At 43.4% G+C, this 27,332-nt stretch overlaps 2 long non-coding RNA genes across 2 annotated transcripts in view; one reads left to right on the top strand and one right to left on the bottom strand.

Moving 5' to 3' along the window:
* Positions 1–1,991: 1,991 nt before the first annotated feature.
* LOC121818374 (uncharacterized) overlaps positions 1,992–27,332 on the bottom strand; it is a 43,403-nt gene continuing 18,062 nt past the window's right edge. Inside the window, exon 2 of the long non-coding RNA XR_006058430.2 lies at positions 1,992–21,129. This is a non-coding gene — a long non-coding RNA (uncharacterized LOC121818374). The remainder of the gene's footprint in view (positions 21,130–27,332) is intronic.
* The window catches only part of LOC121818373 (uncharacterized), a 26,222-nt gene continuing 19,519 nt past the window's right edge, over positions 20,630–27,332 (top strand). Inside the window, exons 1-2 of the long non-coding RNA XR_009598818.1 lie at positions 20,630–21,860; positions 23,709–23,785. This is a non-coding gene — a long non-coding RNA (uncharacterized LOC121818373). The remainder of the gene's footprint in view (positions 21,861–23,708; positions 23,786–27,332) is intronic.

Genomic DNA, 27,332 nt, shown 5'->3' with positions numbered 1-27,332 from the left:
TGATGAATAATTCCTGAAAATGCTCAATGGAAAATTTTCCTAAAACCTTGGAATTCACTAATTATGTAACTCAGCTCTTGGCTTTTCAATAGGCATTAACAGAACTTGGGGATTCCTGACCCAGCCTCTGAGTCGAGAAAACCTCTATTTGAGCCAGGAACCAAGGTCCTGATAAAAACACTGGGATCTGGGAGCCAATACCTCGAGCCCCTCTGGGAAGGCCCTTACCAGGCCACAGCTGTCAAGGTGCCAGAAATTGATTCGTGTGTGCACCACACTCGAATTAAGAGGTGGGACCCTGATCAGAACTAAGGGATGTCATTTTATGTCTTTACTTTCTATGCTCCGACTTTGTACTTCTCAGATGGGCCTGATAATCTGTGTGAACCGGCTTCTGCTGACTCCAAAAATCCTGAGTCAGCCATTTGATCCTCAAAACAATGCCTTCCTGTCCTGGGCTCCCTCCTATGCTGCATTCCACAGTCGGTCTAACTGCTGGGTCTGCGGAGCTCTTCCCTCTTCATCAGTGGAAGACTTCCCATGGTGTGCATCTCCACTTCAGGGAAAGGACTTTCTCCATGTCTGTGACTGCCTACGATAACAAAAATCATGTGATGCCTCTTATTAATCTGACATCTAACACTCCTAAAATGGGCTGGTGCAACAATTTTTACCTTAACTATGAGCATAATGTGACTTTTAACTTTGCTTATTGTTCTATTTTTGCTGTTTGCTCCCTGCATCTGTAACTGTGTAGCTGGATTTGTTTCTGGTCGCATGAAGGCTTTTAAGTTACAAATGGTTGCTCAAATTCCTGCGACTGCCACAGGTTCCTCCAACTACTACTTGGGGCCCCTGGATCAGAGACCCTCAATATGAGGGTTAGAACAATATGTTGCCTCACCAATTTAGGGACAATGCCCCTTATCAACTCGGAAGCAGTTATGGAACGAGAATGACGCCCCTTTCCCTAGGCAACATAATTCTCCTAAAAGAAAAGGAGGGGGAATGAGAGGATAACAGGCAGGAAGGCCAGGGGTCTCCAAAAGGAGGAAATAGGTTAAAAGCATCAGACATTCTTTTATCTCTCTCTTAAGTGGCAAGAGGAAACAAACAACTAGTGTTATATTTTTCCCCCTTCTCTATACAAATTTAAAAAGAGGTTTCTTTTAAAATACTGTGTTGCCATGATGACACCTGGTTTCACCTGAACTTAACTTTTCTCAAACCTTGAGCTAACCAATGTGTTTTTCTTATGGAAATGTTTGTCTTAAACTACCTTAATGAACTATGTATTTATCCTAGACTCTGTCTTCAAGTTCTGCCTAAGACTCAGAACCCACTTGAAAAACCAGTATGCTTTACTCATGCAAATGTTCTCTTAAGCTATGTTAATGAGAGTGTATTTGCTTGGAAACCTGACTTTCTTCAAGATTCATGTCAGTTATTTTATGGCCTGGGACAACTCACCTTGTGCCAAAGTTATCTCAAAATGTATGCTGTGGGTGAGGGGCCTGGTGCCAGCCTCTGAGTTTTGAGACATTTCCTTTCTCTAATTAGCAGACCACTAGTAGCTATATAACATCCGGCTAATAGCAGGCAGGGGGGGGGGGGAGTGTCACTCTTTCTGCCCCCTTCTGATGTCTATATCAGAAGCTTTCTTTATCTCTTTTACACTTCTTTGGAGCATATACCTGGGAGAGAAATTGCTGGGTCATATGGTCACTCTCATTTAACTTTTGAGAAACTGCCATATTGTTTTGGAAAGCAGCTGTACCAATTTATACTCCAACCAGCTTAGTATCTGGCTTCCAATTTTCTCCACACTTGTTTTTATCTATCTGTTTTATTGTAGCCATCCCAGCAGGTGTGGATTGGTATCTCATTGTGACATTCATTTTCATTTTTTTGAAGCTAATGATGTTCAGCACCTTCTCATGTGTTCAGTGGCTATTCGTATATCTTGTTAGGAGAAAGATCCATTCAAGTCCTTTGCCCATTTTTTTGAAATTTACTTTTTTTATTGAGGGATAATCACTTTACAGAATTTTGTTGTTTTCTGTCAAACTTCAACATGAATCAGCCATAGTATACATATATCCCCTCCTTTTTGAACCTCCTTCCCACCTCCATCCCCATCCCACCCCTCTAGGTTGATACAGAGCCCCTGTTTGAGTTTCCTGAGCCACAGCAAATTCCCATTGGCTATCTATTTCACAGATGGTAATGTGCCAGGAGCCAGCATGAGGAATCCCGCCCATGGTAAAGGTCATGAGGAAGGAAGCCTGACAAAACGCAAGGGTGCGATCAGGCTTCAGGGGTTCCCCCTGGAATTTCCTGAGCATCCACCCGCAAAAACCAGAGTCTGCCTGCTTTACTGTGTTATGCTTTCCACCTACTCTTCTGACATTAACAGGGGGCTGTCTCCCCACCACCTTTTTCTGGAAAAAGTTAATTTAGAGCTTTTAGATAATAAATCTCCTGGGCATAATAAGAGTGTTTCAATCCAAAAACCCCTCTGATGGCTTTCTAGCCTGCCTGCCAGACTCTTACAGCTGCGCATGTGATTGTCTGCAGCCTCCCGACCTCGAGAGGCACAGGAAGCTTAAAACATCCTAGGAATGTTGGGCTTCCGAGGAGTCAAAATCATTAGAATAGGACTGATTAAATGTTTCATTTGTTGAGCCAATACTTACTGCCAAATTTTCATATCTTTTATTTGTAGATATAGTTGGTATATAGAAAAAAACAGGTAGTAGACCTGGTATTAGCAACATTAGATCTTTGAGTTAAGTACTTTCTTTGTTATAACCCACTGCACCTTTGTTCTATAGGAATGTAAATTTATTTAGTACTTTGAGGGTGATGCAGAGTAAAGAAAAAACTCTTCTAGGGAAAAAGAGTTTTTTCTGGTTGATAGACATTTATCTAGGAAGAGAGCCATAAAAATGTTAACAGGCCTCTTGGCCAGAAGATAATGTAAACCACCTGAGACCTTTTGTATATGGGAAGGTATGCAAAAAGAAAGCCTGGTCTCAATGAGGGTCAGGACTGCTGCCCCTGCTTAACTCTGCATATTCCATTATTTCTTTATGTACAACTTGGGGTATATAAGCTGATTTTGAAAATAAAGTTGTGAGTCTTGCACCGATGCTGGCCTCCCCCATGTCGTTCTTTTCTCCCCTTTTCCAGCTGAATTCCCATCTGGAGCACGGAGGCTCGCCAAGTCTACTTACTTGCCCTAGTTGCTGAGATCCACGCGAGAGGGAGCCCAAGGCGGGGCACCCTCCGCTATTCAAGTGGGCGCCAGTGGCCTGACGTAGATGGTGCAAACCTCTTGTCTCGAGGTTTTATTAGTTTTCCACGTAAACCAAGTTATTCAGCCTCTTTTATCCACTAATTTTCCTACTACACTATTCTTTCCTAAGCTCTTTATATTTCTAATTAAATAGTCCTTTTCCAGACTCTGACTCTGTCCCTGCTTTGAATTCTCTGGATCCACTGGGGCTGGACCCCGGCAGTAATGTTAGTTTCCATGTTACTCTTTCCATGCATCTCACCCTCTCCTCCCCTCTCCCCATATCCATAAGTCTATTCCCTATATCTGTTTCTCCATTGCTGCTGCTGCTAAGTCGCTTCAGTCATGTTGACTCTGTGCGACCCCATAGATGGCAGTCCACCAGGCTCTGCCATCCCTGGGATTCTCCAGGCAAGAACACTGGAGTGGGTTGTCACTTCCTTCTCCAATGCATGAAAATGAAAAGTGAAATTGAAGTCGCACATTGCTGCCCTATAAATAAATTCTTCATACCATTTTCTAGATTCTGGATATAGAAGACATACAGATGGCTAACAAACACATGAGAAGATGCCTCTGCCCATTTTTAATTGTGTTTCTTGTTTTTGGATTGAGTTGTAAGATTCCTTTATATATTATGGATACATGTCCCTTATTATGTATATGATTTACAAAAAATTTCTCTCATAGGTTGTCTTTTCACTCTCGTTATTATTTATTTATTTTTAAACTTTACTTTTTAATTGGAGCATAGTTGATTGACAATGTTGTGTTGGTCTCTGCTGTACAACAACATGGATAAGGGGATATACACACATATATCCCCTCCCCCCCTGTGCTTCCTTTCTGCTCCCCCATGCCACCCATCACAGAGCACCAAGTTGAGCTCCCTGTGCTCTGGCAGCTTCCCACTAGCTATCTATTTTGCACATGGTAGTGTATATATGTCAATGTTACTCTCTCAATTCGTCCCAACCTCTCCCTCCCTCAATCCCATGTCCACAAGTCCATTTTCCACATTTGCGTTTCTATTTCTGCCCTCCAAATAAGTTCATCAGTACCATTTTTCTAGATTCCATATATAAGCATTAATATATGATCTTTGTTTTCTCTTTCTGACTTATTTCACTCTGTATGATAGATTCTAAGTTCATACACATCACTACAAATGCCCCAATTTCATTCCTTTTGAAGGCTGGGTAATATTCCACTGGACATATATACCAAACTTCTTTATCTGTTCATCTGTTGATGGCCATCTAGGTGGCATCCATGTCCTGGCTATCATAAATAGCAATGCAATGAACATTTGGGTGCATGTTTCTTTTTGAATTATGGTTTTCTCAGGGTACATGTTCAGTAGTGAGATTGCTGGGTCAAACAGTAATTTTATTCCTAGTTTCTTATAGAACCTCCACACTGTTCTCCATAGTGGTTGTATCAATTTACATTCCAAACAACAGTGCAAAAGAGTTCCTTTTTCTCCACATCCTCTCCAGTATTTATTGCTTGTAGATTTTTTTTCATGATGGCCACTCTGACTGCTGTGAGGTAATACCCTATTATCAGCTTTCTTTCAATTGGAAGATAAGTGCTTTACACTGTCGTGTTGGTTTCTGCAGTACAACAATGTGAATCGGCCATAATTATACATATATACTCTCCCTTCTGAGCCTCCCTCCCCTCTCCCATTCCACTCCCTGAGATCATCACAGAGCACCAGGCTGGGCTCCCTGTGTTAGATAGCAGCATCCTACTAACTACCTACTTTATGTATGATAGTGTATATATGTCAATGCTACTTTCTCAGTTCATCCCACCCTCTCCTTCCCCTCCAGTGTCCACAAGTCCACTCTGTGTCTGCATCTCCATTTCTTCCCTGTAGTAGGTTCATCACTATTTTTCTAGATTCCATATATGTGCATTAATATACAATATTGGTTTTTCTATCTTTGACTGATTTCACTCTGTATAACAGGTTCTAGGTTCATCCATCTCGCTAAAAAATGACTCAATTTCGTTCCCTTTTATGGCTGAGTAATATTTCATTGTATATATGTACCACATCTTCTTTATCAACTCATCTGTCGAGAGACATCTAAGTTGCTTCCATGTGCTGGCTATTGTAAATAGTGCTGCAATGAACATTGGGATACATGTGTCTTTTTCAGTTATGGCTTCCACAGGGTGTATGCCCAATAATGGCATTGTTGGGTCATATTTTAACTTTATGCCTAGTTTTTAAAGGAATCTCCTTACTGTTTTCCTTAGTGGCTGTGTCAGTTTACACTCCAACCAACAGTGCAGGAGGGTTCCCTTTTCTGCACATCCTCTTCAGCAGTTACTGTTTGTAGACTTTTCATGCTGATCGGTCTGATTAGTGTGAGGTGATATCTCATTGTACTTTTGATTTGTATTTCTCTCATAATGAATAAGATTGAGGATATTAACGTGTGTTTGTGGGCCATCAGCATGTATTCTTTGGAGAAGTGTCTATTTAGGTCTTCTATTCATTTTTTGATTGGGTTGCTTGTTCTTTTGATCTTCAGCCCCATGAGATGCTTGTATATTTTGAAGATTAGTCCCTTGTCAGTTGCTTCATTTGCAAATATTTTCTGCCATTATGAGGGCTGTCTTTTCATCTTGTTTCTGGTTTAGTTTCCTTTGCAAAAGCTTTTAAGTTTAACCTCATCCCATTGGTTTGTTTTTGTTTTTATTTTCATTACTCTAGAGTGTGAGTCAAAAAAAATCTTGCTATGGTTTATGTCAAAGTGTGTTTTTCCTATGTTTTCCTCTAAGAGTTTTATATTGTCCAGCCTTACATTTGGGCTCGCCTGGTGGCTCAAATGGTACAGAATACACTTGCAATGCCCAGACCCAGGTTCAATTTCTGGCTCAGGAAGATCCCCTGGAGAAGAGAATGGCTACCCACACCAGTGTTTCAGACTGGAGAATTCCATGGACAGAGGAGTCTGGCAGGCTGCAGTACATGGGGTGACAAAGAGTCAGCCAAGACTGAGTAACTCACACTTTCACTTTCATTCAGTTCAGTCGCTCAGTTGTGTCTGACTTTTTGCGACCCCATGAACCGCAGCACGCCAGGCCTCCCTGTCCATCACCAACTCCAAGAGTCCACCCAGACCCATGTCTATTGAGTCGGATATGCCATCCAACCATCTTATCATCTGTGGTCCCCTTCTCCTCCTGCACTCAATCTTTCCCAGCATTGGGGTCTTTTCCAATGAATCAGCTCTTTGCCTCAAGGGGCCCAAGTATTGGAATTTCAGCTTCAGCATCAGTCCTTCTATGAACACCCAGGACTGATCTCCTTTAGGATGGACTGGTTGGATCTCCTTGCAGTCCACGGGACTCTCAAGAGTCTTCTCCAACACCACAGTTCAAAAGCATCAATTCTTCAGTGCTCAGCTTTCTCTATAGTCCAACTCTCACATCCATACATGACAACTGGAAAAACCACAGCTTAGACTAGACGGACCTTTGTTGACAAAGTAATGTCTCTGCTCTTTAATATGCTGTCTAGGTTGGTCATAACTTTCCTTCCAAGAATAAGAGTCTTTACAGATTCACTTTCATTACATGTGATCAAATTGCTTATATTTTCTAATTCTTATGATCTTTTGTATTTCTGTGGTATCAATCATAACTTTCCCTCCTTCATTTCTAATTTTATTAATTTGAGTCCTCATCCTTTTTTTTTTTGTGAGCAGTCTGCCTAACGACTTTTCAGTATTGCTTATCTTCTCAAGCAACCAACTTTTCCTTTTAATGATCCTTGCTATTGTTTACTTCATTTCTATTTCACTTATGTCTGCTGTGATCTTTATGATTTCTTTCTTGCTACTGACATTGGGTTTTCTTTCTTCTTTCTATGGTTGCTTTAGGTGTAGAGTTAGATTGTTTATTTGAGATTTTTCTTGTTTCTTGAGGTGAGATTGAATTGTTATAAGCTTCTTGCTTAGAACGGGTTTTGCTGCATCTCACAGGTTTGAGGTCTTTGTGTTTCCACTGTCATTCTTTCTATGTATTTTTACATTTTCTCTTTAATTTCTTCAGTGATCACTTGGTTATTTTGCAGTGCAATGTTTATCCTCCATGTACTTATGTTTCTGCAGTTTTTTCCTTGTAATTATTTTCTAATATCATAATACTGCGATTGGGAGAGATGCTTGATACAATTTCAATTTTCTTATGTGTTCTGAGGCTTCATTTGTGACCCAAGATGTGGTCTCTCCTGGAGGTTCCATGTGCACTTGGGAAGAAAGTGTACTCTTCTGTATTCAGGTGGAATGTCCTTTAAATATCAATTAAATCGATCTTGTCTATTGTTTCATTTAAAGATTGAATTTCCTTATTAATTTTCTGTCTGGATGATCTGCTCATTGGAATAAGTGGGCTGTTAAAATCCCTCACTACTATTGTATGACTCTTGATTTCCTCTTTAAGAGTTGTTACCATTTGCCTCATGTATTAAGGTGCTCCTATATTGGGTGCATGAATATTTAAAACTACTGCATCTCCTTCTTGAATTGATCACTTGATCATTATGTAGTGTCCTTCCGTATCTCTTGCAATAGTTTTTATTTTAAAGTCTATCTTATCTAATATGAGCATTGCTACTCCAGCTTTCTCTTGATTCTCATTTGTATGGAATATCTTTTTCCATGCCCTCACTTTCAGTCTGTATGTGTCCCTCAGTCTGCAATGGGTCTGTTGTAGTTAGCATATATACCGATCTTGCTTTTGTGTCCATTCAGCCAGTCTTTGTCTTTTGGTTGGGACACTGAATCCATTTACATTTAAGATAATTGTTGATATGTATGTTCCCATTACCATTTTCTTAATTCTTTTGAGTTTGTTTTTGTATGTCTTTTACTTCTCTTGTGCTCCCTGCCTTGAGAATTTCCTTTAGTATTTGTTGCAACATTGGTTTGGAGGTGCTGAATCCTCTCAGCTTTTGCTTGTCTCTAAATTTTTTGATTTCTCCATTGAATTTGAATGAGATCCTTACTGAGGAAAGTCATCTTGGTTGAAGGTTTGTCCCTTTCATCACGTTAAATATATCCTGCCACTCCCTTTTGGCCTGCAGAATTTCTGCTAAAAAGTCAGCTGATAGCTTTATCGGATTCCCTTCTGTATTATCATCTGCTTTCCCCTCACTGTTTATAATATTCATTTTATTTAGTTTTTGTTAGTTTGATTAATTATATGTCTCAGTGTGTTTCTCCTAGTGTTTATCCTATATGGGACTCTGCACTTCCTGGACTTAGGTTGCTATTTCCTTTCCCATGTTAGGGAAGTTTTTGACTATAATCTCTTTGAATATTTTCTCAAACCCTTTCTTTTTCTCATCTACTTCTAGGATGCCTAAAATTTGACTGTTAGTGTGCTTAGTGTTGTTCCAGAGTTCTCTAAGACTGTCTTCAATTTTTTTCATTTTTTTCCCTTTATTCTGCTCCTCAGAAGTTATGTCCACTATTCTGTCTTTCAACTCACTTATTTGTTCTTCTGCTTCAGTTGGTCTGTTATTGATTCCTTCTAGTGCATGTTCCATTTCAGTTACTGTCCTTTCATCTTAGTTTGCTTGTTCCTGATTTCTTCTAAATCTTTGTTAAACATTTCTTGCATTTTTTTCAATCTATACCTCCATTGTATTTTCAAGATTTTGGATCATCTTTAATATCCTAACTTTAAATTCTTCTTCAGGTAGTATCCCTGTTTCCTCTTCATTTGTGTGGTCTTGTAGTTTTTTAACCTTGTTCCTTCGTCAGTAACATATTTGTGTCATATCTTTTTGTGGCTGTGTGTGTGGATGGGACCATGTTCCTCTCTCACTGATTGTTTGGCCTGAGAATTCTAGCACTGGAGTTTGCAGGCAGTTAGGTAGAACTGGGTCTAGGTGTTGAGATGTGGACCTCCAAGGGACTTCACTCCAACTAATATTCCATGGGGTCTGAGTGTCTCTGTTAGCCCAGTAGTTTGAACTTGGTGATGCCACCATAGGAGCTCAAGCCTGATCTCTGGCCCATGAATCAAGAGCCCACAAGCTGCATAGTACACCAAAAAATAAAGAAAAAAAAAGTTGGAGGACAATGACAAATAATAAAAAACTAAAATAAATTAGAAAAACTAACCGATAAATTATAAAAATTAAACATATAAATGAAACAATCACTAGAATGTAAGACATAACTACAGTAGCACAATAGAGAGGAAAAAGCTAGAATAAGCCTTTACTCTAGGGATGGCACTTAGGTGGCATGGAACTCAGGCAAGGCAGGCTTAGGTAAGGGTGGGGCCTATGCTGAGTGTGGCCTGGAGGGGGCCTCAGAGTGCCTCCAGCTTCAGAGTACAGAGGACTAGGCCTCAGGCCTCAGCAGGCTCTTGGAGGATGACTACGGGAAGGGGGGACAGAAACACCAGGTGCATTCTCCCAAAAACACCAAGGGTCATGAGGGCGATCCTAAGATGGTGAAGGAATAGGACAGAGAGACCACTTACTCCCCCCAAAATTCATAGAAAGATCATTTGAACAGTGAACAAATTCCAAAAAACAACATCCGAAGGCTGGCGGAGGACACTAGGCACCCAGAAAGGCAGCCGATTCTCTTCGAAAGGAGGTAGGACAAAATATAAAAGATAAAAAGAGGAGAGTTAGGGACGGAGATCCGTCCTGGGGAGGGAGTCGTGAAGAAGTTTCCAAACACCAGGAAACCCTCTCACCAGCAGGTCTGTGGGGAGTTTTGGAATCTCAGAGAGCAACATAACCAGGAGGGGAAAAAAAACCCCACAGATTACGTGCCTAACTGCAACTCCCAGTGAGAAGTAGCCCAGACACTTGCTTCCGCCAGCAGCAAGCAGGGGCTGAACAGGGAGGCGTGGGCTGCATGCTTAGCAGGACTGAATGCCCTGAGGATAATCTGAGGGAGCTAACGTGAGATAGCAACCCAAACTGTGGGATAGCCAGAGAGAGGAAAAAAAAGAGAGAGAGAGAGAGAACTTTCCCGCGAAAAGCTCTAAGGCACAAACTGGCCTGCTCACAGAAAAAAGGACTGAGCGAATACCAGAGGAGAGCTAGCTGGCTGAGGCCTGGCCCCTTCCAACCCCTCCACCTGGCTGGAGGCAGACAGGCAGGCAGGCGACAGCCAGAGCCAGAAGGCGAGGGGCAATCTTGGTCCCAGAGACGGCATCCTCCACCAAACTGTGAGCAGGCTCCCAGTTGCTAACCAAGTCTTCCTGGGATCCTGGACGGTTGACATCTGCCAGGAAGGTTGCAGTCAGAGATCAGCTCCTGAGAGGAGACACATGGCACACCTGAGATGGTGCTCTTGCAGTACACCCAGGAAACTGAGCAGCTGGGACTGGGGAGGTGATAAGATGCACCGCCCACCTGGGAAGAATGCAATCGCCAAGCACCTGGTCATCTGAGTTGCTCAGAACTGGGAAGGGCACCAAACACAGGCCCAGCTGATTCTCTGCCTTTGTGGGGTACCCGAGAACCTGAACCTGAGCAACATAGACCTGGGAAGTGCACACAACCCAGGGCCCGCTTTAGTTCCCCTGCAGAGCAACCTGGAGGCTGAGCAGAGTTGACCAGGAAAACACACACGCCTTGAGCAGGGGCAAACCCAGTGTGGCCCAGACATTGCAAGCACTTCCCACACATGCCAGTGATATTTGTTTGTGTGTTCCTCAGCACAATTGAACAAGTGAGCCTAAATAAATGAGCACCTGTGCCCCATTGTGTCAGGGCAGAAATTAGACACCAAAGAGACTTGAAAACTGAGGAAGCCAAAATAAAGACGAAACTGCTTTGGAAGTGACAGGTGCAACAGATTCAACCCTGTAGTTAGCACTGACTACATTGGAAGGAGCCTATAGACCTCGAGAAGAAGTATAAGCTGGAACAAGGAACTATCTGAAACTAAACTGACCACACACTGCCCTCAACAGCTCCAGAGAAATTCCTAGATATATCTTACTATTATCATTTTTTAATTTTTAAAAAAATTTTAAGTTCTTTATTACTCCTTTAGTTTTCATTTTAAAAACCTACTACTACCTTGCCAAAAAAAGACCCTATTTTTAAAGCAAATTTCGTGTATATATATTTTTATAATTTATGAGATTTTCATTTTATTAATATTGTGTTTTTGAGAGTCTAACCTCTACTCTAGATTTTTAATCTTTGCTTTTTGGTATTTGTTATTAAGTTTGTACTTTTAAAAATCCAATCTTCAGTACCCATTTTTACTTAGGAGTGTGATTAGTGGCTTGATTGCTCTCTCCCCTTTTGACTCTCTTTTTTCTCCCCCAGGTCACCTCTATCTCCTCCCTCCCCCTTCTCTTCTTGACTTAACTCTGAATCTCTTTGGGTGTTCTAGGCTGTGGAGAATACTTAGAGAACTGATTACTGGCTAGATTTGTCTTTTTCCTTTTGACTCCCCCTCCTCTCCTCCTGGTCACCTCCATTTCCTTCCTCCCTCTTCTCTTCTCTATGTCACTCCGTGAACCTCTCTGAGTGCTCCAGACTGTGGAGAACACATAGGGAACTGATTACTGGCTAGATTGCTCTCTCCCCTTTTGATGTCCCCTCTTCTCTGCCTGGTCACCTCTATCTCCCTCCTCCCTCTTCTCTTCTCCATGTAACTCTGTGAACCTCTCTGGGTGTCCCTCACTGTGGAGAATCTTTTCACCATTAACCTAGATGTTTTAACATTGGTGCTGTAAGGATGGAGAACTCTTGAGGCTACTGTAAGAATAAGACTGAAAGCCAGAGGCAGGAGGCTCAAATCCAAAACTTGTGAACACAAGAAAACTTCTGACTACAGGGAACATTAATCAACAAGAGCTCATCCAAAAGCCTCCATGCCTACAATGAAACCAAGCTCCACCCAAGAGCCAAGTTTCAGAGAAAGACATACCAAGGTAATTCTCCAACAAAGCAGGAACATAACCCTGAACATTAAAATACAGGCGGCCAAAAGTCACACCAAAACCACAGACATCTCAAAACTCACTACTGGATACTTCATTGCACTCCAGAGAGAAGAGATCCAGCTCCACCCACTAGAACACCGACACAAGCTTCCCTAACCAGGGAACCTGGACAAGCTACTCGTCCAACCCCACCCACAGGGAGGACCCACCACAATAAAGAGGAACCACAAACTTCCAGCATACGAAAGGCCACCCTGAACACAGCAATCTAAACAAGATGGAAAGGCAGAGAAATATGCAGCAGGTAAAGGAACAAGATAAATGCCCACCAAACCAAACAAAAGAGGAGGAGATGGGGAGTCTCCCTGAAAAAGAATTCAGAATAATGATAGTAAAGATAATCCAAAATCTTGAAAACAAATGGAGTTACAGATAAATAGTCTGGAGACAAAGATTGAAAAGATGCAAGAAAGGTTTAACAAGGACCTAGAAGAAATAAAAAAGAGTCAATCAATAATGAATAATGCAATAACTGAGATCAAAAGCACTCGGGAAGGAAACAACGGTAGAATAACTGAGGCAGAAGATAAGGGAGGTGGAAGATAGAATGGTGGAAATAAATGAAGCAGAGAGGAAAAAAGAAAAAAAGAATTAAAACAAATGAGGACAACCTCAGGGACCTCTGGGACTATGTTAAATGCCCCAACATTCAAATCATAGGAGTCCCAGAAGAAGAAGACAAAAAGAAAGGCCATGAGAAAATACTTGAGGAGATAATAGTTGAAAACTTCCTTAAAATGGGAAAGGAAATAGCCACCCATGTCCAAGACACCCAGAGAGTCCACACAGGATAAACCCAAGGCAAAACACCCCAAGATACATAGTCATCAAATTAACGAAGATCAAACACAAAGAACAAATTTTAAAAGAGGCAAGGGAAAAACAACAAATAACACACAAGGGGATTCCCATAAGGATAACAGCTGAGCTTTCAATAGAAACTCTTCAGGCCAGAAGGGAAAGTCAGGACATACATAAAGTGATGAGAGAGCAAAAACTGCAACCCAGATTACTGTACCCAGCAAGGGTCTCATTCAAATATGAAGGAGAAATCAAAAGCTTTACAGACAAGCAAAAGCTGAGAGAATTCAGCACCACCAATCCAGCACTTCAACAAATGCGAAAGGATTTTCTCTAGACAGGAAACACAAAAAAGATTTATAAACTCGAACCCAAAGCAACAAGGTAAATGGCAATGGGATCATGCTTATCAATAATTACTTTAAATGTAAATGCCCCAACCAAAGACAAAGACTGGCTGAATGAATACCAAAACAAGACCCCTAATATATGCTGTCTACAAGAGACCCGCCCCAAAGGAAGGGACACATACAGACCAAAAGTGAAGGGCTAGCAAAATATATTTCACACAAATGGAGACCAAAAGAAAGCAGGAGTAGCAACACTCATATCAGATAAAATAGACTTTGAAATAAAAGGTGTGAAAAGAGACAAAGATGGACACTACATAATGATCAAAGGATCAATCCAAGAAGAAGATATAACAATTATAAATATATATGCACCCAACATAGGAGCCCCACAACATGTAAGACAAATGCTAACAAATATGAAAGGGGAAATTAATAATACAATAATAAAGGGAGACTTTAATACCCCACTCATGCACAATGGAGTATTACTCAGCCATTAAAAAGAATACATTTGAATCAGTTCTAATGAGGTGGATGAAACTGGAGCCTATTATACAGAGTGAAGTAAGCCAGAAAGAAAAACACCAATAGAGTATACTAACCCATATATAGGGAATTTAGAAAGATGGTAATGATAACCCTGTATACGAGACAGCAAAAGAGACAGAGATGTATAGAACAATCTTTTGGAGTCTGTGGGAGAGGGCGAGGGTGGGATGATTTGGCACAGTGGCACTGAAACATGTGTAATATCATATGTGAAACAAATCACCAGTCCAGGTTCAATGCATGATACAGGATGCTCGGGGCTGGTGCACTGGGATGACCCAGAGGGATGGGATGGGAAGGAGGTGGGAGCAGGGTTCAGGATGGGGAACATGTGTACACCCATGGTGGATTCATGTTGATGTAAGGCAAAACCAATACAATATTGTAAAGTAAAAAAATAAATAAATAAAATAAATTCTTGCAAAGGAAAAAAAAAATATGAAAGGACTCCATACTCATTAAAGAAAAATTGTAAAGTAGAGAAAAGCAGAAAACAACAAAACAGTTTTCAGAGTTTCACTATGTAAAAAATGTCTAACATTTTGGGTATGAATTACTCTCTTATTTATGGAGTTTAATAAAAACCAGTCTACAGCAAAATAAATAAATAAATAAAATAAAAAGAAAAGGAAAGCATACAACAGGAGAGTTGTGAGTTTAAGTTGGATTTGGAGTCTTCTGGGAACTACAACCCAGGACACAGCTTCTCCGTTAGCTCTGAGGAAACTGCTTGAAGGAGGTAGCAGAGAAGTCAGTATGATTTTTTCCTAGGAAGTACATGCAGTCAAGTGTGCATATTGGTAAAATATTACTGTGAAACACAGAGATCAGATGTCACAAGTTCATTATTTTCATGCTTTTCTGTGTGTGGAAGATGCAAGACTCTAGGGTCACTGAACCTTTTTCTGAGGTATCTGTAAATAAATAAAGGCCAATTTGTCCAAAGCACAATGTGCCTCATACTGTTTTTCACCCTAAATTCCTTCAGAATGCACTTTAGGTCAGCAACCACAGTGGTTACAACTTAACACTTGTAGAACTGGCTGTGAGTGATGCTGTTTGTCTTCAGGATCTGAGTTTACCTGAGACCAGATGTTCACGCTGGATTTAGAAAAGGCAGAGGAACCAGAGATCAACTTGCCAACATCCTTTCGACCATAGAAAAAGGAAAAGAGTTCCAGAAAAACATCTCCTTCTGCTTTATTGACTATGCCAAAGCCTTTGACTGCGTGGAGCACAACAAACTCTGGAAAATTCTGAAAGAGATGGGAATACCAGATCACCTGACCTGCCTCTTGAGAAATCTGTATGCAGGTCAGGAGGCAACAACCAGAACTGGACATGGAACAACAGACTGGTTCCAAACAGGAAAAGGGGTAACTCAAGGCTGTATATTGTCACCCTGCTTATTTAACTTATATGCAGAGTACATCATGAGAAACGCTGGGCTGGATGAAGCACAAGCTGGAATCAAGATTGCCAGGAGAAATATCAGTAACCTCAGATATGCAGATGACACCACCCTTATGGCAGAAAGTGAAGAGGAACTCAAGAGTCCCTTGAAGAAAGTGAAAAGGAGAGTGAAAAATTTGGCTTAACGCTCAACATTCAGAAAACTAAGATCATGGTATCTGGTCCCATCACTTCATGGCAAATAGATGGGAAACAGTGACAGACTTTATTTGGGAGGTGGCTCCAAAATCACTGCAGATGGTGACTGCAGCCATGAAATTAAAAGACGCTTGCTCCTGGGGAGAAAAATTAGGACCAACCTAGACAGCATGTTACAAAGCAGAGACACTACCTTGCCAACAAAGGTCCATCTAGTCAAGGCTATGGTTTTCTCAGTAGTCATGTATGGATGTGAGAGTTGGATTATAAAGAAAGCTGAGCACTGAAGAATTGATGCTTTTGAACTGTGGTGTTGGAGAAGACTCTTGAGAGCCCCTTAGACTGCAAGGAGATCCAACCAGTCCATCCTAAAGGAAACCAGTCCTGAATATTCATTGGAAGGACAGATGCTGAAACTGAAACTCCAATACTTTGGCCACCTGATGCGAAGAACTGACTCATTTGAAAAGACCCGGATGCTGGGAAAGATTGAAGGCAGGAAGAGAAGGGGATGAAAGAGGATGAGATGATTGGATGGCATCACTGACTCAATGGACATGAGTTTGAGTAAACTCCGGGAGTTGGCGATGGACAGGGAGGTTTGCCATGCTGCAGTCCACAGGCTCTCAAAGAGCCAGACACGACTGAACGACTGAACTGAACTGAGAGTTGGAACTGTCTAAGATGGTTATGGTCTGTGTCCTCAGGTGTGACGTATTTGAGCTGTTTTGGGGTTGCTGTCCAGGATGAGTGCTCTCTGAACTGTTCATGGATCTATGTCCCAGGAATGAAGTCTCTGAACTATGTGGGAGGGTTTTGTCCAGAGGGTTGGGTCTCTGAGCTATTCATGGATCTGCATATGAGAGTAGTCTTAAGAGGAAGGCTGCATGGACCCCACTCTCATGGGTCTTAGAAGTAGACCTGTGATATCACATTGGCTACGATTTCTACCACGCCTCCCTACAGAGATAAAAGCTTGCGGCCCCATCTTCAGGGAGGGCAAGTCATGTGCAGTACACAGGAGCCCGCGGTAACAAATCTGATAAGAACAATACTTCCTGACATGACTACCACCCTTGATAGGGGCCCTGAGAACAAACTGTGTACACACACTCACTCAGACTATCTGTGCAACCCACAACAAAGAGGCCATTTGCAGATGGGAGCCCAAGGCCCAGTGCAGATGGAAGGTCATAACTCATGAGGACAGGAGGAACTGGATGCAGGCTTGGGCTCCTTGGAGGAGGCAGGGAAGACTCAGCAGAAGCCTGGCCAGGGAGTGCGGGAGGGGGCATTGGTACAGGGCCCCAAGGACCCCGTGAATGTTCCACTGTCAAGATATGTCTCTGTGTCTCCCCATCACACACCCAGCTTCTTACCTGATGTATGGAATGTAATCTGCACATTCCCTGGGGGACGTGGTGGTGGAAAATACAGAGGTGAGCCTCCAAGCAGGTGGGGAGAAACCTCACATTCACCAATTTGCATGAGGCTCCACCACAAATGCAGAGATCCATGCCTCTCTTTCCCCCATTAAAGCATGCATTGGCACTGAGGTCAGCAGGAGGGCAGTCAGGGCTGGACAGGTTGTGAGGGACCCTGTGTACAGCGTGAGCCTCCCCATGACTGGAACATCTCCATGTCTTGATCAGGGCAGAGGACCCTGATGTGTGCCAAGGGAGCATGATTAAGACCCAGGCCATGGGCAACTGAGTCATTTCCTAGAGACAGTCCCTGGTGGGGGAGAGGGTAGGGGGGAGCAGTTTCTTTTCTCCTGTAGAGATAGGTACATCATCCATTAGCAGGGCTGGGGGCCCATAGGTGGGTGCTAATTGGGGATTCTTTGCTGCCAGAAATAGTCTCTCTGTCCCTGTCCACTGTTCTATCTTTTTCTCCCTGCCATCTCTGTGCCGGTTACATCCTCCCTCTTTGCCTTTATGAGACTGTGACCTCACTCATACCATGAGGGTCCTTCCTTCCTCTGTCTTTCCTGAGGGTATCATCAATTGACACGGACGTTCACGGGGAGCAGTAGGGGGGATTCCCCTTGAGTTTAGGCGATTCCAGGAAAGGCACGTTCAACTGCAGAGGGTCTGTGGTTTTCCTGGGATGAATCAAGAGCTCCTCAACAATCATTGTTGGGGCCTCTGAAAGGACCCTGGGGGCTTCTCTGGTAAGAACCCTCCTGTGGCTCAAGTCAAAGTCCCCGCTATGGCCAGAAGGCCCTAGGAAACCCGCCCCTCATCAGTGCTCTCATCCGATCTCCTGGTTCTCCCTCCATCATGCTGTGACAGGCACACAGCCCTCCTCACTCTTTTTATACACACTACACTGAGTTCCACTCCCAGTTTTTCCACTAGCCTTAACTCTGTCTGGGATACTTTTCTTCCAGATAAGCATCTCCTCTAGGCTTTTGCTCAAATGTCACAATCTCAAAAGGAGCTTCCCTGGCCACTCTTTCTAGATATCATCCCTCTCTATTTCATTATCCTGGTTTAATGTTAATCACAGCAGTTATGAATACCTGATAAATTACTATCTTTTAGGGCTGTATGACCCCAACACAATGCAAGTTCCATGAAGCCAAAGTTGATTTTCTCTTTCCTAACACAAGTTTTCATTCCAATCCCAAAGAAAGGCAATGTAAAAGAATGCTCAGACTACAACACAATTGCACTCATCTCACACGCTAGTAAAGTAATGTCAAAATTCTCCAAGCCAGGCTTCAGCAATACGTGAACAGTGAACTTCCTAATGTTCAAGCTGGTTTTATAAAAGGCAGAGGAACCAGAGATCAAATTGCCAACATCTGCAGGATCATCAAAAAAGCCAGAGAGTTCCAGAAAAACATCTATTTCTGCTTTATTGACTATGCCAAAGCCTTTGACTGTGTGGATCACAATAAACTGTGGAAAATTCTGAAAGAGATGGGAATACCAGATCACCTGACCTGCCTCTTGAGAAACCTATATGCAGGTCAAGAAGCAACAGTTAGAACTGGACATGGAACAACAGACTGGTTCCAAATAAGAAAGGGAGTACGTCAAGGCTGTATATTGTCACCCTGCTTATTTAACATCTATGCAGAGTACATCATGAGAAACGCTGGGCTGGAAGAAACACAAGCTGGAATCAAGATTGCTGGGAGAAATATCAATAACCTCAAATATGCAGATGACACCACCCTTATGGCAGAGAGTGAAGAGGAGCTAAAAGCCTCTTGGTGAAAGTGAAAGAGGAGAGTGAAAAGGATGGCTTAAAGCTCAACATTCAGAAAACTAAGATCATAGCATCTGTTCCCATCACTTCATGGGAAATAGATGGGGAAACAGTGGAAACAGTGTCAGAGTTTATTTTTGGGGGGCTCCAAAATCACTGCAGCCATGAAATTAAAAGACGCTTACTCCTTGGAAGAAAAGATATGACCAACCTAGATAGCATATTCAAAAGCAGAGACATTTCTTTGCCAACAAAGGTCCGTGTAGTCAAGGCTATGGTTTTTCCTGTGGTCATGTATGGATGTGAAAGTTGGACTGTGAAGAATTGATGCTTTTGAACTGTGGTGTTGGAGAAGACTGGAGAGTCCCTTGGACTGCAAGGAGATCGAACCAGTCCATTCTGAAGGAGATCAGCCCTGGGATTTCTTTGGAAGGAATGATGCTAAAGCTGAAACTCCAATAATTTCGCCACCTCATGGGAAGAGTTGACGCATTGGAAAAGACTCTGATGCTGGGAGGGATTGGGGGCAGGAGGAGAAGGGGACGACAGAGGATGAGATGGCTGGATAGTATCACCAACTCGATGGACATGAGTTTGGGTGAACTTCAGGAGTTGGTGATGGACAGGGAGGCCTGGCTTGGTGCAGTTCATGGGGTTGCAAAGAGTCGGACACGACTGATCGACTGAACTGAACTGAACACACATAGGTAAGCTTGACAGAAACTTTGGAGAGGATGAATGAATGTCGGGATGAATAAGCAGATTTAAAGTTGTTGAGAGAGGCATAACTAAACAGGCTGAAGACTCTGCTAGGGAACATATTCAGGGATGGCAAGATGGTGACAAAGCCATGGTCTTTATCTCACCTACACGGTGTCCTTGGGTCCCCTCGGTGGTGACCCCTTTCCTAACAGAATGGAAAGTCCTGTTGTCTTTCTCCCATATTACTTGCAATCAACGATAGAGGCCTTCCCTACTCCAGACTTTCAGATCCCAGTCCGAAGCTTTCTCGCCCCTGCCCGCTGGGGGACTGTGGCTGGCTTTCCCCATTGACTCCTAATATTCTGTATTAAACAGCCAAGCACAAAAAAAAAGCACAATGCCCAGCACAGAGAAAATGTTTTCAATGCTTCCTGTTACGACAGTGGGCACTACAGAAAAGTAATCTTCATTTTATGAAGACATTTTTTCTGAGTCCAAGACTGCAGCAATCGGTGGGGTTTTCATCCTAACTTTGCCTTTCCACCCTTGAAGGATTATCCTCTAATTGAACAACAGCATCTACATCGGCTGTTCCCCAGTCTCACCACCAAGGGGCGCGCGAGATGAAACAGGTCTGTCCTGGGAAGTACCACTGAGGGGTAGCGGTAAGACCACCCACTCTGGAAGGTACCATTCGAGGGGGCGTATGACAACAAAGAGAGTACACCGCATCAGGCATCGACCAGAGTTCCTAGCGGAGGCACTCATGACACCACTGGGTCCATCCCCATTCGCTCCATTCCATCTTCTCGCTGCACTTGAGTCCGAGGGGATGCCGGTATTAAGCTGCAACTGTCTTCGTCTCGTTTCCAGTTCCACCCCTCAGTTTCTACATGGTTACATCCAAGGGGGAGATGGGTAGGGAGCGAGATGGGCTGCCAGTTTGGGGTATGGCGTCACGAAAGCGTTCTGGGCATTGATTGGTTACCGCGTGATCGCCGGAATTAGCTCTTCCGGGGCGCGAGTAGGCGCCGGAAGTCCCACGACTTCCGTTCTGCTTAGTCTCCTGCCCGGTTCCAATTGGCTGGCCGTCTGTTACAGGCGCAGAGCTGGGACTGAGGGCGAGAGGCATGTTGCCGTGCGCGGCTTTGTAGAATATGCAATTTTTCTGCAGTTTTATTGCTTTTCCCGAAGGGGTCGAATAGCTGCCCTGGTTAGTGGCGAGGTTTGGCGCCGTCGCTGGCTGTGCATGGTGACGGCGTTTCAGTCTTGTTTAGCTCTCGCTCAGTCTGGATCGTTTCACTTCTGGATTCCTTGGGGTGTCTGCCCAGCAGTGGGATTGCTGGGTCACATGACAGTTCTATTCCCTGTTTTTAAAGGACTCCCACACTGTTCTCCGAAGTGGCTATACCAGTTTGCATTCCCATCAACTGTGCAACAGGGTTGCCCCTGCTCCACAACCTATCCAGCATTTGTTGTTTGTAGACTTTTTGATGGTGGCCGTCCTGACCGATGTCATCACGTTTTCTATATCCATTCATCCCTTCATAGACAGTTGCTTACAACTTTTGTTTGAAGCTGCAAAGTAAATTTCAGGTTAGTGTTAATCCTCCAACATTATTTTTCACAATCATTTGGCTATTCTCATTCATTTGCCTTACCACAGAAATCTTCTCATCAATTAGTATATATGTACAAAAAAGTCCTGCTGGAATTTCAGACTGGAATTGTATGAAATTGACGGATCTGTATGGGGGCTACTGACATCCTAATTTTATTGAATTTCTCAACCTGTGAACACACCGTGTGCCCCCATTTTGTTAGGTCTTATTTAAGGAACCACATTGCATTATCTTTTCTGCCATTGTTTTATCAAGACTAATTCTCATATATCAAATTCTGAAGATCTGAATCTGATGAAGATATGAAAATATTAGTAGTCAGACTTTCATCAGCAATGCTTTATTTCTTGTGTAGTTTTAACATTGCCCGTTTATTGTGTTTCTTATTTTTTCTGCTAATATTCATGACTGTTTAATCCAAGGGTGATGGTATGGATATTTTCTGGGGTAAATCATGAGGAGATGTTCAGCTGTGTTTTGGGATGGAGAGTCTGAGGGCCCTGGGGAGAGAGAGCAGGGTAGGGGTGGGGGAGGTGAAAGTGTGGGGACAGGGACAGGGGGATACTAGTACAAGCGGAAACAGAAGTGAAGAGACACAAGAAGAAGAGCTCCCCTTCTGGACCATGCTTAGCTCTCCATACATATACACATAATGAAGTGTTTGAGTACTCACAGCAACACTGTGAGGTAAGTTTTGTTTTGTTTTTTTTTACTTTATTTTACTTTACAATACTGCATTGGTTTTGCCATAATCAACATGGGGAGGATGGCATTGAGGTAAGCATTTTTAATGCTATCATCCCTTTCGGCAGCTGAGGAGCAGAGACCCACAGACATTAATGGATGAATGAATCTGCATAAAGTCACCTAGCTGGCAAGAGCTGAGTCAGATTGGTGCCCAGGCCAGAGAGAAACAGCCAGGTGTGGTTATCTAACCCCCAATCTGGAATACAGTGCAGTGTCTGGTGTACTCTGGGTCAAAAGGCAGATCAACCTCTCCATCCACATGAAACATCACTATGGATCTGTGTATGGATTGAACACAGTGTCTCCTAGGTGTGTGAAAGACCATGGGGTGTCATGTCAACATGTACACATCACAGAGAACAGTTCCTGGTCCATACCGAGGTCTAAACAGTGTTTCCTCTGACCGACATTAGTGGAGCACCCTCATCATTATGGAAAGTAGCATAACCATAGTGATAAACAGATAAAACCACAAATACGATATCATGAAGACATTACCTCCCCCATCTCGTAATTTTCTTAAATGCAGAGAACAAAACCTGGAAGGCAGTAGGCCACATACTAAGTTTTTTTCTCCTAAGTGTGACATTCTAGCTAATTTACAAATAACATTTTATTAGTATTTTAATGTGTTGTATCTGCATTGTTACGTAGGCAGTTTTTCTATTATAATTGAAAACTGGACTTTCTGAAGACTCCTTCTCCTCAGGTATCTTGAGGTTTCAGCATAAAATAAGTTGTCTTGGTATCCCTGCCAGGTGAAAACCCAATGGGCGCACTGAAGTCAGAAGTAATATCTTTGGTACAGTAGGTGGGGGGCTGTGGGGAGTAGAGAGGTCCTGAAGGAAGGCTGGCTAAGCCTGCAAGCGTTGTGAAAAAGGTCACTGACGCTATAGGCCCAAACCAAACAACAGCTCACAGGTCCCAAGGATGACACTGGTGTTCTATCCACGGAAATGTCTGTGTTAGGACTTTCAGACCTTTGCTCTTTTGGCTCCCATGATGCAGTGGGGCAGCTTGTGGCACTTATAACACAGTCCTGCTTTGACCCAGGCTGTGGATGAGAGTCACAGCCTCCCCTGCAGCACCGGGGGGCCCCTTTGTGGGCGATCGATCTGGAGCCCTTTTTGTGATGTTTGGGAGTCGACAGATTCCGAAGAGAAAGGAGAGAGAAGATACACCACGCAGGGGGTACACGTACCCACCCTGTGCATGTGGTGCTAGAGATGTGCTGGAGAGACAGGTGCCGCTTGTTACAGGAACCAGTTGCGGGTGAGTGGGCTTGGATTCGGTGACTCAAGGAAGAAATGTGGAAGTGAATGTAAAGGGAGAAAACACACTGAGAGGGGTAAACAGCTCCAACTCCCAATTCTGTACCAGGGTAGGGTGCTCCATTACTGTTGTGAGAAGGCTCCCTGGTCTGAGCTCTGGGAGGGAGTGATGAGCGTTCTAAGGACCCACTATCAACCCTAAGCAGGGGGCACTGAGAGTGTGAATATATTAAGTCTCAGCCTTTACCACTGACAGACGCAGAAAGCTTCTTAGCCCTGCTGAGAATGGGGCTGTGGCACCTTACGGAAGCTCGAAGGTAGGGTGGTGCTGGTGGATGTTCAGTCGCTCAGTCGTGTCTGACTATTAACGAGCCCATGGACTGCAGCACGCCAGGCTCCTCTGTCCTACACTATCTCCCTGAGTTTGAGCAAAGTAATGTCCATTGGGTTGGTGATGCTATCTAACCATCTCACCCTCTGTCTCCCCCTTTCTCCGCCTGCCTTCGATCTTTTCCAGCATTAGGGTGTTTTCCAATGAGTCAGCTATTCGCATCAGGTGGCCAAAGTATTGCAGCTTCAGCATCAGTCCTTCCAGTGAGTATTCAGAGTTCATTTCCTTTCGGATTGGCGAATTGTTCTTACGATCCGAGGGATTCTAAAGGGTCATCTCTCTAGCACCACAATTCGAAAGCATCACTCAGCCTTCTTAATGATCCAACTCACACATCTGTACACAACTACTGGAAAACCATAGTTTCGACACTGCAGAGCTTTGTCAGCAACGTGATGTCTCTGCTTTTTAATATGCTGTCTAGGTTTGTCATGGGCTTCCCCGGGGGCTCAGCGGTAGAGAATCTGTCTGCAAGGCCAGGGAATTAGGACACCTGGGTTCAATCCCGGGTCGGGAAGGTTCCCTGGAGGAGGGCATGGCAACCCACTCCAGTATTCTCACCTGGAGAATCCCCTGGACAGAGGAGCCTGGCGGGCCTTGGTCGATGGGGTCATAAAGAGTACACTGAGAGACATCACCTCCTGAACAGAATCTCTGGCCAATGGACTGTCTCTCCAGCTCTACTCATCTCAAGTAAAATCTCTTCCCTGGCCTCAGACGCCATGTGAGATAACGAAGGAAACTTGAGGTGGTGGTGCTTTAAGCAGCGATTTGGTGTGAGATCGTTATTCGTTTGGGCCAAGTGATTGCAGGGAATGAAATGAGGTAGGGTGATGTCAATGCCTTGTATATAGGCTCGCTTGTAACAACATCCTGTGTGTGGTATGAGCAACTTGGTGGGCAAATCAGACAGCATGGCCAAATATTCATTTCTCAGAGTGGATGGAAGCAGAAGAGAGAAAAGAACGATGAACTATGGGTTAGTTGTGAGTCACTTTCTAAAATCTCAGTATTTCTTCACAAGGTGTGTGTGTGTGTGTGAATCTTTTCTTTATCTGAGAATTGGCTTTCTAGGTGGGGAAATATTGTGAGAGACTCCTTGTGACATGTGAAAAGAGGTTGGGAGTGAATTGGGTTAAGGTCATTTTCCAAGTGTTTCACACCAAGTGTTTGCTTAAGGGGACAGCAGTGGCCTTAAAGAACTGAACTAAGTGGTTGAAATACAAATTTCAGTTACTGAAATGTGAAGAGACTCTTTCTGGGATGTGTGTTCATCCTAGCCTGTGGTCACAGGCAATTCATAAGCTCATAGGATTTGAACCGTGTCTTCCTAATGTCTTTTGCTTTCTGCCCTGGAATGTGGTGGAGGCCTCAGTTCCGGTGACTAAAGTTCCTAGGTAACAGTTCTCTGAGAAAAGTAGCTCTCTAGAAAAGAGCAGTGCCTGGGAAGCTGATCTAAAATTTTAATATAGCCTGTGATGTAATTTTTGTTAGCTTCACCCAAGATATGAGTATTCAAAGAAGATAGAGAGATGCACCTACTTTAGTATCTACCATTGGGTTTTTCAAATGAACATACAGTAAGATTGGCCCGGTTTTCTTTCTTCTTATGTATTTATTTAGTGTTGGGTGCACTGAGTCTTTGTTGCTGCACGAGGGCTTTCTCTCGTTGTGGAGGAGGACTACTCTCTAGTGGTGGTGCATGTGCCTCTCATTTCAGAGACTTCTCTTGTTGCGGAGCATGGACTCTAGGCTCGAGGGCTTCAGTAGTCGGAGCAGGTGGGTTCAGTAGTTGTGACACACCGTCTTAGTTGCCCTGCGGCACGTGGAATCTTCCTGGGCTAGGGATCGAACGCCTGCCCTGTTGCATTGGCAGGGGGGTTCTGTTTTATTTTTTTAATCATTAATTTATTTTAATTGGAGAATAATTACTATACGATGTTGTGATGGTTTTTGCCATATATCAACACGAGTCGGCCGCAGGTATACATGTGTCCTCCCCTCCTGAACCCCCATCCCACCTGCCTCCCCAGCCTATCCCTCTGGGTTGTCCCAGAGCACCGGCTTGGGGTGCCCTGCTTCACGCATTGAACTTGCACTGGTCATCTATTTTACATATGGTAATGTATATGTTTCACTGCTATTCTCTCAAATCATCCCACCCTCGCCTTCTTTTACCGAGTTGAAAAGTGTGTTCTGTACGTCTCTGTCTCCTTTGCTTCCCTGCATGTAGAATCGTTGCCACCGTCTTTCTAAATTCCATATATAGGCATTAATATAAGTGTTTGTCTTTCTCCTTCTGACTTACTTCTCTCTGTATAACAGGCTCCAGGTTCATCCACCTGATTAGCACTGATTCAAATGTGTTCCTTTTTATAGCTGAGTAATGGAGATCAGCCCTGGGGTTTCTTTGGAAAGAATGATGGTAAAGCTGAAACTCCAGTACTTTGGCCACCTCATGGGAAGAGTTGACTCATTGGAAAAGACTCTGAGGCTGGGGCGGGATTAGGGGCAGGAGGAGAAGGGGACGAGAGAGGATGAGATGTCTGGATGGCATCACTGACTCGATGGACGTGAGTCTGAGTGAACTCCAGGAGTTGGTGATGGACAGGGAGGCCTGGCGTGCTGCGATTCATGGGATCGCAAAGAGTCGGACACGACTGAGCGACTAAACTGAACTTAACTGAATTTTCCATTGTGTATATATACCACAACTCCCTTATCCATTCATCTGCCGATGGACATCTAGGCCCCTTCCCTGTCCTAGTTATTGTAAATAGTGCTGCTATGAACATTGGGGTACATGTGTCTGTTTCGCTTCTGGTTTCCTCAGGGTGGTATGCCCAGCAGTGGGATTGCTGGGTCGTGTGGCAGTTCTGTTCGCAGTTTTTAAGGAATCTCCACTCTGTTCTCCACAGTGGCTGTACCAGTTTGCATTCCCACCAACGGTGGAAGAAGGTTCCCTTTTCTCCACACCATCTCCAGCATTTATTGTTTGTCGACTTTTTGATGATGGCCATTCTGACATGTGTGAGAGGATACCTCATTGTGGTTTTGATTTGCAGTTTTCTAATAATGAGTGACATTCAGCATCTCTTCATGTGTTTGGTAGCCATCGGTATGTCTTTGGAGAAATGTCTGTTTAGGTCTCTTGTCCACTTTTATGGGGTCGTTCCTTTTCTGGTATTGAGCTGCTTGTATATTTTGGAGATTCATTCTTTGTCAGTTGTTTCATTTCCTATTATTTTCTCCCGTTCTGAAGGCTGTCTTTTCACCTTCCTTATAGTTTCCTTCGTTGTGCAAAAGCATTTAAGTTAAATTCGGTCCCTTTTGTTTATTTGTGTTTTTATTTCCATTACCCTGGGAGGTGGGTCATAGAGGATCTTGCTGTGATTTATGTCAGAGAGTGTTCTACCTATGGTTTCCTCTTAAGAGTTTTATAGTTTTGGGTCTTACATTTAGGTCTTTAATCCATTTTGAGTTTATTTTTCTGTATGGTGTTAGAAAGTCTTCCAGTTTCTTTCTTTTACACGTAGTTGAGCATTTTCCCCAGCATCACGTGTTGAAGACACTTGGTTTACGCCATTGTATATTTGTGCCTCCTTTGTGAAAGATAACGTGTGCATAGGTGTGTGGATTTATCTCTGGGTTCTCTATTTTGTTCCATTGATCTATATTTCTGTCTTTGTGCCAGTACCATACTGCCTTGATGACTGTAGCTTTGTAGTATAGTCTGAAGGCAGGAAGGTT

Source organism: Ovis aries, chromosome X (genome assembly GCF_016772045.2).
Source record: "Ovis aries strain OAR_USU_Benz2616 breed Rambouillet chromosome X, ARS-UI_Ramb_v3.0, whole genome shotgun sequence".
In the NCBI taxonomy this organism is placed as follows: domain Eukaryota; kingdom Metazoa; phylum Chordata; class Mammalia; order Artiodactyla; family Bovidae; genus Ovis; species Ovis aries.
Note: the sequence above shows the minus strand (reverse complement) of the source record. Positions and strands in the feature narration are given on the sequence as shown.